Raw genomic sequence first — 13,341 nt, 5'->3', positions numbered from 1 at the left:
CCATAAAAAAATGGACCAAGAGATGAACCACTTGTAATTACGGTCAGATTGTGGTTGTGATTCAGTCACAATTAGTTGTGATCCCTCCATGGATATATCATCCCCACTAGATTATAGTTTGGGTCTGAGCGAGTGATCGAAGGTCGTCCGGAGGCCATTGGAAGTGGACAAGTGTCCAGATTGCTAGACGCTGAACGAGGGCAGCCTTCGACTACTCGACCTGACCCAAACTATAACCTGATGAGGACGGTAAACTAAGGGAGAAATTATAATCAATTATGGTCAAATTGTAACCACGATCTGATTATAATTATGAGTGATCCATTCTTGATCCATTTTTTCATAGACCAAGAAACCTACTCTCTATGGAAGGAGCTCTCTTATTAATTGCCACACCATCACAATGAGAGTTTAAAGAGCTCCTATTGTGGATGCTCAAATCCTTCGCATTGTCACCATATTTAATTCCATTTTAAATAAATAAATAAATTAATTAATTAGAGTAGTTTGTCAATTTTATTTCCATATATCATCTGTATTTGTTAATATTGCACTTGGTTAAATAAAAAATATTTGTTAAATTAGAAGTGTTAATACAATTAAAATCACTCTTAATAAATTAATTTGATTTTGATGGTTAGTTTGTGTATACATATGTGTGTAGTCCTATTTTGCATAAGTTGAATAAAATGAGAAAATCAAATGTTTTATTATGAGCAAACTAAATAAAATGAGCCCGAGCCAATTGAATTAGAGTTCGGATTCTTTGTCCCTAAAATTTTTTGTCCTCGTATCCCTTTGTCGATCGGATGGATCAGATTACATCTCAAGGATACCTTGCATATCACGAGGATACTGCACACATCTTAAGGATGTTATGATGTTTTGAGATGTAATCTGGTCCATCCGATCGATAGGGGACACAGGGATAGAAAAATTTGAGGACAGAAGATCCGTACTGATTGAATTGGCCTATTGGATGATTAAAATGAAATAATACAAGAGAGTGTATAAATTTGGACCAAAAATAACTAAATTTCAAACAAATAAGATGTTAGAATTAGATTAATTGAAGCCATATGAATTAACTAGTGATAGGGGTGTAATTGAGCTGAGCCAAATCGAAGTCTTGGATGTTTGAGTTTGATTCGTTTATAATCGAGCCGAGCTCGAGCTTTATTTAACGAATATATTCATGGCTCACGAGCTTATTCGAGCTTTTATTGAGCCTAAACGAGCTTAATAAATATAAATATAAATTTAAATATTCATTAAAAACTAAATTATATATTTTAAAAAAAATTATAATATTCTAGTTAAAATTTATAATTTTATTCTAATAAATAATTTTAATATATTTATCTATGTTTTTAATAAGTAGAGTTTAAAATCTATAAATTCAATATCAAAACTATTATTTTTTATTTAAAAGTTGATTTATGAGCTTACCGAACATATTCACGAGCTAACGAGCCGAATATTATGAAACTTAAGCTTGGTTTGTTTATCTTAACGAGCCTTATTAAACGAGCTCAAACGAGCTTTTATCGAATCGAACTTCGAATAGCTCACAAACGATTTGACTCATTTACATCCCTAACTAATGATGTAGTCCGAGCAAACCTGATTAGGTCACCGTCAATTATCTAGGCCTTCGACATTGGCCAATGCCCGTCTTAACAATAGGCTCATCAAACCCCAACCTCCTTGGCAATCGGACTGCACCAGTATTTTTATAATTAATTATCTCGAATAATAAGTTGGAGTAATTAATGATACAAAATATACTAATGGATCGATCAAATACGAGTCGGCCTTGGGTGAGAAGGTGGGGTTGGCCTACCAGGCCCCACTTTTGGCAGATCCTTATTTTATCATTTTTTTTATAGTAAATGGTAACAAAACATGTTTATTAAAAAAATAAATTAAAAAAGTAGATTTTCTTTATTTTTATATTTTTTTAAGAAAATGTTACCAACCTCATCTATTTTTTGGAATTAGGGAATGATTCATTATGTAATTACAGTCGGATGGTATGTGTGATTCCATCATAATTGATTATGATTTCTCTTTAGGTTTATCTTCACATTTAGATTATAATTTGGATTGGGATGACTGCCAGAGATCATCCGAAAGTCACTCTCACTTGGCGCCTAGCAACCCGATCACTCACCCACCGTTGGTGGCATTAGGAAAAAAAATAAATTAAAAAAAATCTAAATATAAATTTTAAAATATTATAGATTTCTTTATATAAAAGTGTTTAATATTTCTATCTCCCTAAATATAAAGGGATTTTTTTGTTAGCTAGAGCTCTAGAGTCAATCATTTGATAATTGTATTTTGGACTTGTTGTATCATATTCTATCTATATAAATAAAGACATTTGGTTTTTAGTTATTATACTTACTTGTATTGGTGCCAAATAAACTAAGTATAATAACGTCCTTGAGTAGAAGGTTCTCACCTATATCAATCGGTTAGTTGAATCGATAGTGAGATGATATAGGGAAGACTACTCTTAATCATTTCTAGTCGAGTATTAACATTCAGGGACAATGTTAATGCAATAAGACTAGCATGTAGGTCAACTCGATGACTTGATCTCACAAGTCATGGATATAGAGATATCAAGTTGAGACATGGATATGCATTGGAGAATGTATACTGAATGATCCGCCATGAGAAAGTATTATGGATCGTTATATGAGTGTCATATACTTTCTCATGTGGCTATTAGTATGACTACTAGTCCTTAGACCTGAAGTCACCATGGTTCCCTACATAAGGAGTTATGTACTTTGGTTTCGTCAAACGTCGCCCGTAACTGGGTGGACTATAAAGGCGATTACTGGGTATGTAACAAATTATGCGGAGGGATGTGAGTGATGTAGATGGGATCTATCCCTCCTATATGACGGGAGAGACATCGGTATTCTTGATAGAGTGAGACCACGAAGTGTATGGCCATGCCCAAATGAGTCAACATGAGATGTTGAGCTCATTTGATCGAGTGAGTCTACTTGGAGTTCAAGATTTAGATTGATTAGAGGATGACACGGTCTGTGCCTCACATTGATCAATCTAGATGTCTAGGATAGAAGGACACTTGTTATATATTGTGAGGAGTCACAATTAGTAGTCACAAGGTGATGTTGGATCTCAACATTCTTGTAACTTGGGTAGTAATGATGTGTTGCTAGATACCGCTCATTACTTATGTTCCTAAATAAGTTTAGGACATTGTCAACGTTACAAGAACCTATAGGGTCACACACTAAGGACAATTAGATGGAGATTAGGTTCATATGATGAACCATGAGGATTAGATTCATTTGATGAATCAAATTGGATTAAGAGTAATCCTAATTGGGCTAACTTGAGTTGGACTCAAGTTGATTCATGTGTTCAATGAGTCTAATTTAGATTATGACTCATTGAATCAATTTAATTAAATGAATTAGATTCATTATATTAAATTGGCTTGAATTAAATGGTTGGATTAGATCAACCATGAGAGAGATTAAGTCAAGTTTGACTTGACTTGTGAGGAAAAGGAAGAGTCAAGTTTGACTTGACTTTATGCCACATCATTTGTGACTTGGCATTAAGTGGTCAATGATGATGTGCCACATCATCAAGGCACATGTGTGTGCCACCTCATGGAGGTTACATATTCCCTCTTTGATGGCCACTTAATGCATTAATGAGGGGAGTTACACAAATGATGGTGGCCGGCCACTTGATGGCATGATGAGGAGTTTTTCATTTGGTGAGTAATTCACATTCACTCCTTTCTTCTTTCTTGAGTTATTCTTGCTCTCTCCCTCTCCTCTTCTTGCCGTGACCTATCAAGGTGCTAGCACACCTTTGTTTAGGTCTTCTCCACCTAAGTTGTCCGTGTGGATACTTCTAGAGGACCGTACGCTTGACGGTCTAGAGATCCGGCATTTTGGACGAGCGGGATACGCGAAATGCACGCTTCAAAGGTATAAAAATATTTTCTTCCTTTGTAGATCTACTGTAGATTGAAGCTTTAAACTCGTACTCGTATTTTCGAAAGTTTTTCTTTGCACGAGATCCAGTGGCATGGGTGATTCGGGGTTTCCGCGACGCGAAAAAGCGGTTTTCGCAGCCCGAAAAACCCAACAATGGTATCAGAGCCACGTGCGAAGCGAGTACTAGTTTCAATTAGTATTTTTGTGAAAAATATGCATACTGTAACATTCTGTGAATTTCCTAATTTTTATGATTTTATGGGTATTTTTCTCATAGAAGCGAAGCATAAGTGTTTCAGCACTTGTAGGCTTCGACTACCGAGAAGAATTTTCCAAAACGGTAATGTTTTGACCCAAAATCTTTTGGGACAGCGGGCTAAGGCGCTCTTGGATCGCTTAGGAGCAACTCGCGATGGTTAGATCGCAGTTAAGGGTACTGCCCCTAACCCCGCAAGGGGATTTGCTCCGCGATTGCGCCTGAAATCACTAATCGGGACCGCCGGGAAAATTTTACTCATAAAATCTGTAAAATTATGAAAAATTACAGAAAAATTATGAAAAATATATAATTTTGAATTATATATTATTTTTGTGATAGTCATGGCCCAAAGACCCAATTCAATTGGACAATTGTGTTGTAATTCATAATACGGCCTGCGTGTCGTTATGTGATGTGCGTGCTGTATTTATCTTATTTTTATTTATTTTATTTTTCGCGACCTACGCGTCGTGCCTTCCTTTTATTCTGGTTGTAAATTAGATTTAGACTCGAATGTAACTCGAGTTTCAAAATTGTAATGTAATTTTGAAACGGTGGAAGGTCCACACAAGACGGAGTTACGAGGAGGGCGCGAGCAACACAAGGTGGTCAAAGGAAGAAGCTTGAGAAGCTGTTGACCTTAGGTTGACCATCCGATCTTCTCATTGGCTTGAGAAGATCGTAGTAGGGCTATGACACAATCACAAAATAATTTAATTAATTGCTTATATGTATGTGATGCATGTTTAATTAAGTAGTTAATTAGTGTCTAACGATTAGATAAGATCTAAATCGTACACATGATGCACCCCACGATTAGATTAGATCTAAATCAAGTATTTGATACGCATCATCATTTAGATTAGATCTAAATCACGTCAACTATAATGCCTACCGTGCCGTGATACCTACTACTACCTCGATTGCATGTAGTTGTTGAATCTGCCAAAGCAGAGCAACACATACTATCTTGGTAGGGTACGCAGGGACAATCTTGGTCCCGCCTATCAACGCATGGGTGAGTACAACTCAATTAGATTGAGTATTCCTAGTTAACTCAGTTAGATCGAGTATAACTATAGGCATTCTTCCAACGGTTGGAAAGTTAGGTCAAAATCACATATATATTAACTCTCGGGCGTATTAGCCAAAGCTAACTCGAGTTTTAATATAAATGCGGATTTTTGATTCTATAAACAAGAGTTGCATAGAGATGTAATTGGTAATCGTTACCTACCGATCATACTAAGTCTTGGGCATATTAGCCAAAGTTAACTCAAGGGTTAGTATGATGTGGATCTTGTCCCACATGAATTATAGAATTCAGTGGGAACATCATTTAGTTAAAGGCCTAATTAAATGATTAAGAATATGATATTTATTTCTGCTTTTATTTCTGTTGTAGATTACCATGACGTCGAATACCAACACCTTCTCCCTGCGATCTGTTCTCGAGAAGGACAAGCTCAACGGAGCAAACTTCCTGGACTGGTACAGAAACCTGAGAATAGTTCTCATCCAAAAACGTAAACTGTACGTTCTGGAGCAGCCCATTCCGGAGGCTCCTCCTGCCACTGCCCCGCGAGCTGACCGAGATGATTTCAAAAACCATCAAGATGATGCATTAGATGTGTCTTGTCTAATGCTCGCGACCATGAACTCTGAGCTTCAGAAGCAACACGAGTTAATGGGCGCTTACGATATGGTTGAACATCTTCGTCAGCTGTATCAAGGACAAGCGAGGCATGAGAGATTTGAGATCTCAAGGGCAATGTTTCAGTGCAAGATGTCAGACGAGGCTCCCGTAGGCCCATATGTACTCAAAATGATTGGGTACATAGAGAACCTACAAAGGTTGGGGTTCCCTCTTGGCCAAGAGCTGGCTACTAACCGATCTTGCAATCCTTGCCGGATAGCTACAGTCAATTCGTTCTAAACTACAATATGAATGAGATTGACAAGCCACTGCCCGAGCTGCTTAGCATGTTAAGAACTGCTGAGCTAAACCTTAAGAAGGCTAAGCCCAACACTGTTCTGATGGTTCAGAAACATAAGGGCAAGGGCAAGCCCAAAGGCAAGGGAAAGACCCAAGCCAAGGGCAAAGGCAAGGCACTGAAGCCTAAAGGAGGGGTCGCCAAGGATGCTACCTACTTCCACTGCATTCAGACCGGGCACTGGAAGAGGAACTGCAAGGTATACTTGGAGGATCTTAAGAAGAAGCGAAGTGAGACTTCCACTTCAGGTATATATGTTATAGAAGTCAATCTATCTATTTCTACATCATGGGTATTAGATACTGGATGTGCTTCTCACATTTGTACTAATGTGCAGGCGCTGAGAAATAGCAGGGCATTGACAAAGGGCGAGGTGGACCTACGAGTAGGCAATGGAGCACGGGTTACTGCTGTTGCTGTAGGGACTTACTTTCTATCTCTGCCCTCTGGGCTTGTACTAGAGTTAGTCGATTGTTGTTATGTGCCTACATTAACTAAGAACATTATATCAGTTTCTCGTTTGGACAAGAAAGGTTTCTCGTTTACTATAAAGAACAAATGTTGTTCCATCTATTTAAACGATATGTTTTATTGTAGTGCACCTCTGATAAACGGACTCTATATTCTAGACCTTGAGAGCCCTATCTATAACGTAAATACCAAGAGGTTCAAGTCAAATTACATGAACCAAACCTACCTCTGGCACTGTCGCTTAGGTCATATAAATGACAAGAGCTTATCCCAGCTCCATAAGGATGGTTTGTTGGACTCATTTGATTTTGAATCATATGAGATATGCGAGTCATGCCTACGAGGCAAGATGACCAAGACTCTCTTTAGTGGGCACAGCGAGAGAGCAACTGATTTGTTAGGACTCATACATAGTGATGTATGTGGCCCTTTCAATGTTGCTGCTAGAGGCGGTTATAGATACTTCATCACATTTACTGATGATTTCAGTAGATATGGTTATGTGTACTTGATGACACATAAGTCTGAATCCTTTGAAAAGTTCAAAGAATTCAAGAATGAAGTACAGAACCAGCTTGGCAAGAGTATTAAGATACTTCGATCAGATCGAGGTGGAGAATACCTTAGCCATGAGTTTTGTGACTACCTAGCTGAGTGTGGGATTCTATCCCAACTCACTCCTCCTGGAACACCACAGTGGAATGGTGTATCCGAAAGGAGGAATCGTACCCTATTAGATATGGTGCGATCTATGATGAGTCACACAGATCTTCCGACATACCTTTGGGGCTATGCTCTAGACACGGCAGCTTTTATACTCAACCGAGTTCCATCAAAGGTCGTGATAAAGACACCATATAGGATATGGACTGGGAGAGATGCCCAGGTGTCTTTCATGAAAATTTGGGGTTGTGAGGCTTACGTTAGACGTCAAGTTTCAAACAAATTAGGACACAAATCCGACAAGTGCTACTTTATTGGATATCCCAAGGAAACTAAGGGATATTACTTCTACATTCCCAGTCAGCACAAGGTAGTTGTGGCAAAGACTGGGGTCTTTCTAGAAAGGGACTTTGTTTCTAGAAAGACTAGTGGGAGCCCGTTCGATCTTGAAGAAGTTCAAGATGCGAACAATAGCACTGATGCCTCGATGGAAATTGAACTGGAACCACAAAGTGTTGTGGATGATGTTGTTCCACAAGGAGTTGAGGAACAACAACCGGTTCAAGTGGACATACCTCTTCGCAGGTCTGATAGAGTACGTCGTCAGCCTGAGAGATACTCATTTCTCTTGTCTGACCATGATGACATTATGCTCATAGAGGATGAGTCCACCACCTATCAAGAAGCTGTGATGAGACCAGATTCCGAGAAATGGCTAGAGGCCATGAGATCCAAAATGAAATCAATGTACACCAACCAAGTATGGACTTTGGTTGATCCACCTGAAGGGGTAAAACCCATTGGGTGTAAGTGGGTCTTTAAGAGAAAGATAGACATGGATGGACTTATCTATAAGAAGGTTTCAAGCAGATTCATGGTATTGACTATGATGAAACCTTTTCTCCAGTAGCGATGTTTAAGTCCATTCGGATCATGCTTGCTATTGCAGCCTACCATGACTATGAGATATGGTAGATGGATGTCAAAACCGCGTTTCTGAATGGAAACCTGCTCGAGGATGTGTACATGACACAACCTGAGGGTTTTGTAGATCCACAGCATACTAGCATAGTATGCAAGCTGCATAGGTCCATTTATGGACTAAAGCAAGATTCTCGGAGCTGGAATCTTCGATTCGATGATGCAATCAAACAGTTTGGTTTCATCAAGAATAAAGATGAGCCTTGTGTCTACAAGAAGATTGTAGGGGACATAGTTGTCTTCCTCATATTGTATGTGGATGACATACTACGCATTGGGAAGGACATCCCTATGCTTCAGTCTGTCAAGACTTGGCTAGGGAGTTGCTTTTCAATGAAGGACTTAGGTGAGGCATCCTGCATTCTAGGGATACAGATCTATAGAGATAAATCTAAGAGATTGCTTGGCCTAAGTCAGAGTACATACATTGACAAGGTACTCATTCGGTTTGCTATGCAGAACTCCAAGAAGGGATTTCTGCCGATGTCACATGGCGTGAGTCTTTCGAAAACTCAAGGTCCCTCTTCTAGAGAGGAGAGAGACCGCATGGATCAGATCCCTTATGCCTCAGCCATAGGATCGATCATGTACGTCATGCTATGTATTCGACCTGATGTCTCATATGCTTTGAGCATGACGAGTAGATACCAGTCAGATCCAGGTGAAAGTCACTGGATAGCGGTCAAGAATATTCTTAAGTACTTAAGAAAGACTAAAGAATATTTCTTGAAATATGGAGGCGATGATCACCTATGCGTAAAGGGTTACTGATGATGCTAGCTTCAGCACCGAGATGACTATAGATCACGATCGGGGTTCATATTTTGCATTAATGGTGGTCTTTGTGAGTGGAAGAGTTCAAGCGAGGACACGATGGTCGATTGTATGCAGAGGTCGAGTATATTCTGCATCGAGGCGTGAAGGAGACATTTGGATCCATGAGTTTATCAAACTTGGGGTGGTTCCTAGCATTGCTGACCCCATTGAGCTCTATTGTGACAACAATGGAGCTATAGCACAGGCGAAGGAACCTCGCTCACACCAGCGGACCAAACACATACTACGACGCTTCCATCTCATTCGAGAGATCATCGAGAGAGGAGATGTGAAGATTTGCATAGTACCTACAGAGGCTAACATCGCAGATCCCTTGACCAAGGCTTTGGCACAGAGGAAGCATGATGGTCACACTAGGTCATTTGGGCTTAGAGCCTACACTGATTGGCACTAGTGCTAGTGGAAGATTGTTAGCTAGAGCCCTATAGTCAATCATTTGATGATTATATTTTGGACTTGTTGTATCATATTCTATCTATATAAATAAAGACATTTGGTTTTTAGTTATTATACTTACTTGTATTGGTGCCAAATAAACTAAGTATAATAACGTCCTTGAGTAGAAGGTTCTCACCTATATCAATCGGTTAGTTGAACCGATAGTGAGATGATATAGGGAATACTACTCTTAATCATTCCTAGTCGAGTATTAACATTTAGGGACAATGTTAATGCAATAAGACTAGCATGTAGGTCAACTCGATGACTTGATCTCACAAGTCATGGATATAGAGATATCAAGTTGACACATGGGTATGCATTGGAGAATGTATACTGAATGACCCGCCATGAGAAAGTATCATGGATCGTTATATGAGTGTCATATACTTTCTCATGTGGCTATTAGTATGACTACTAGTCCTTAGACCTGAAGTCACCATGGTTCCCTACATAATGAGTTATGTACTTTAGTTTCGTCAAAGGTCACCCGTAACTGGGTGGACTATAAAGGTAATTACTGGGTATGTAACAAATTATGCGGAGGGATGTGAGTGATGTAGATGGGATCTATCCCTCCTATATGACGGGAGAGACATCGGTATTCTTGATAGAGTGAGACCACGAAGTGCATGGCCATGCCCAAATGAGTCAACATGAGATGTTGAGCTCATTTGATCGAGTGAGTCTACTTAGAGTTCAAGATTTAGATTGATTAGAGGATGACACGGTCTGTGCCTCACATTGATCAATTTAGATGTCTAGGATAGAAGGACACTTGTCATATATTGTGAGAAGTCATAATTAGTAGTCACAAGGTGATGTTGGATCTCAACATTCTTGTAACTTGGGTAGTAATGATGTGTTGCTAGATACCACTCATTACTTATGTTCCTAAATGAGTTTAGGACATTGCCAACGTTACAAGAACCTATAGGGTCACACACTAAGGACAATTAGATGGAGATTAGGTTCATATGATGAACCATGAGAATTAGATTCATTTGATGAATTAAATTGGATTAAGAGTAATCCTAATTGGGCTAACTTGAGTTGGACTCAAGTTGATTCATGTGTTCAATGAGTCTAATTTAGATTATGACTCATTGAATCAATTTAATTAAATAAATTAGATTCATTATATTAAATTGGCTTGAATTAAATGGTTGGATTAGATCAACCATGAGAGATATTAAGTCAAGTTTGACTTGACTTGTGAGGAAGAGGAAGAGTCAAGTTTGACTTGACTTTATGCCACATCATTTGTGACTTGGCATTAAGTGGCCAATGATGATGTGCCACATCATCAAGGCACATGTGTGTGCCACCTCATGGAGGTTACATATTCCCTATTTGATGGCCACTTAATGCATTTGTAAGGCTCCCTAAGCCTAGTTGGGGAGGCTATTAAATAAAGTAACCGAATGAGGTTTCATGGGCATAAACGGGAGGTTTAAATTAATGAATTTTCGTGAAAATAAAAGGGATAGAGGCGAGGACAGAAGATGAATTGATACAATAGGGTTAGAAGGATCAAAATGATAAGATTAAGAGGAATTAAATAGGGGTTAAGTAACTCAACTTATCTACGTTAACATCAACTAAGGGAAACAAATGTAGAAATTAAATGGTTATACTTACCTAAATTGACACTCATTAGGGAAACAAATAAGGGTATATTGGCCACTCTCATCTAAGTTAATAACCTAAGCTAGTGCCAACTTAATAACCCTAGGTATAAAGAGTCCTAATCTTCACATCAACCGGTACCCTACAGTGCAATCACCGTCTCCTCACGCGCCGTCAACCTCGACGGAGCTACTGCTTCGGTGGTGGAAGCTGGGGGCGACGCTGGATTTGGAAGCCGACCGCCACCGTGAGGAGCAGATGGGACATGGGAAACGAGGGCAGGGAAGCGCAAGAGCAGGCAAGTACATTTAGGGTGATAATTTGAGATCTGTAGGGTAGAGAGGAGAGGAAACCTAAGGAAGGTGAGCAATGGCATAGATTTTGACTGGTTAATTCTTTCTACGGATGTTCTGATTGGTTTTCTTCGGAGATGCCGCGATTTGTTTCTCTTGTTGTTGCGTCCGTTTGTTTTCTTTCCCTACCGTGGGTTCACATGTCTTTTGGTATTCTTCGCCGGAGCAATTTGCTATTTGAGGTACTTGATTGCCAGGGGATTGTTCTGTGCATGATTTATGCCGTGTTACTTGACTGTGAATGATTTGAGCATCGATTTATTTCTTCTGGTTGTTGATGTTGTGAGCTTCTTGTAGGGTAGGTGTTTGATTAAATGCCGGATTGGGATGTCAATGGTGGAATGATTGGGTTTCTTTCCGGTTTTCGTGGTGATCTGGATTTGGAATTGTTTCATCCTGAGGTGGTCAGATTTATATCTCGGTGATGATTTGGTCTTGAGATTTTTGAATGCGAATTTTGACAGTGAGAGCTGTAGGGTTTTTCCGTGTTCAACCTGTGTGAATTGGTGGAATTCCTAGTTGTTTCTTACTGACCTTTGCAGTTGAATGTGTGTATCCGTGAGAGTGGAAGTGGATTGTTTTGGTTACTTTGGGACTGATCAAGTTCTGGATTTAGACTGTTGTCATTTAATTGGTTAGCTTTGTTGAACTTGGGATGGTAGGAAATTGTTCTGTGAGCGTGGAGATCAGGCTTTCCAAAACAGATTTGAAGATTGATATTTTAGTTCCAATGTTCTTCTATTGTTTGCGGTTTTGGGATTTTGACCGAAACTTTGATGTTCTACCTTTTATCACTTGGAATGGGAATTTGAAGTGGATTCTTCTAGTTTTGATAACTACCATAGGTGCTGAATACTTTGCCTTTAGTACTTAGATATGTGTTGCAAACTTTTAGTTGTTACTAATGTATTCTGTTACCTAGTTACATATGAGTTAGGTATCTGTTCAATTCTTATTCTTGAGTTATGTTTAATTTGAATGTGATATGGTATGTCTACTGACTGATGGAAATTGTGGATTGATATGCTTAAGGATTATATAAGAATGCCATGTTATTGGATGAAAAGAATGTGTTATTGATATAAGAATAGAGAGAATAGGTTATAAATCTTATGTGGCTAACTGGATGTATATGAGCATATGTGGTAGCAGTACGGGGTGGGTGACCCGGGATGAGCTCCGGGGAGGGCCCATCCAAACTTGACTGATATGGTTAGCTTCGGCTATATGACTGGATGCATGTTCTCTACGAGGTACCTCTAGGTTCATGGGACTGTTGACTGGCTCTAATTGTGGTTACCGGATATGTGACATATTCATCTTATTTAGCTATGTAGGAACTTTATTTACCACATTTTCCTTCACTGACATGCAATATTTTAGGTATGTTTCTATTGTTTAGCCTCCTAACTTTACTACATTATGGATGTCATGCTTTATCACATGAGATATTACTTGCTGGGTTGTAGACTCATGATGCCTACATTTCAGGTGAGGATGTGTCTCCGGGCACAATGGAGGGTCTACAGACGGAGTAGGCGAGAAGGCGAGATGGACGCATGACGTTGTCTGGATATTAGGAGTGTTGAGCCTATGTTCCCCATGGGAAGGGTTTTGCCTTGGTGATGTCAAGAGTGTTGAGTCTCTTTGCTAAACTTTGTGAGGAATGATGACTTTTACATTTGATGAAATAATATTATTTTGGAATTGGTATCACG

This window comes from Zingiber officinale, chromosome 7A (assembly GCF_018446385.1).
Source record: "Zingiber officinale cultivar Zhangliang chromosome 7A, Zo_v1.1, whole genome shotgun sequence".
In the NCBI taxonomy this organism is placed as follows: domain Eukaryota; kingdom Viridiplantae; phylum Streptophyta; class Magnoliopsida; order Zingiberales; family Zingiberaceae; genus Zingiber; species Zingiber officinale.
This window is presented reverse-complemented; position numbering follows the sequence as displayed.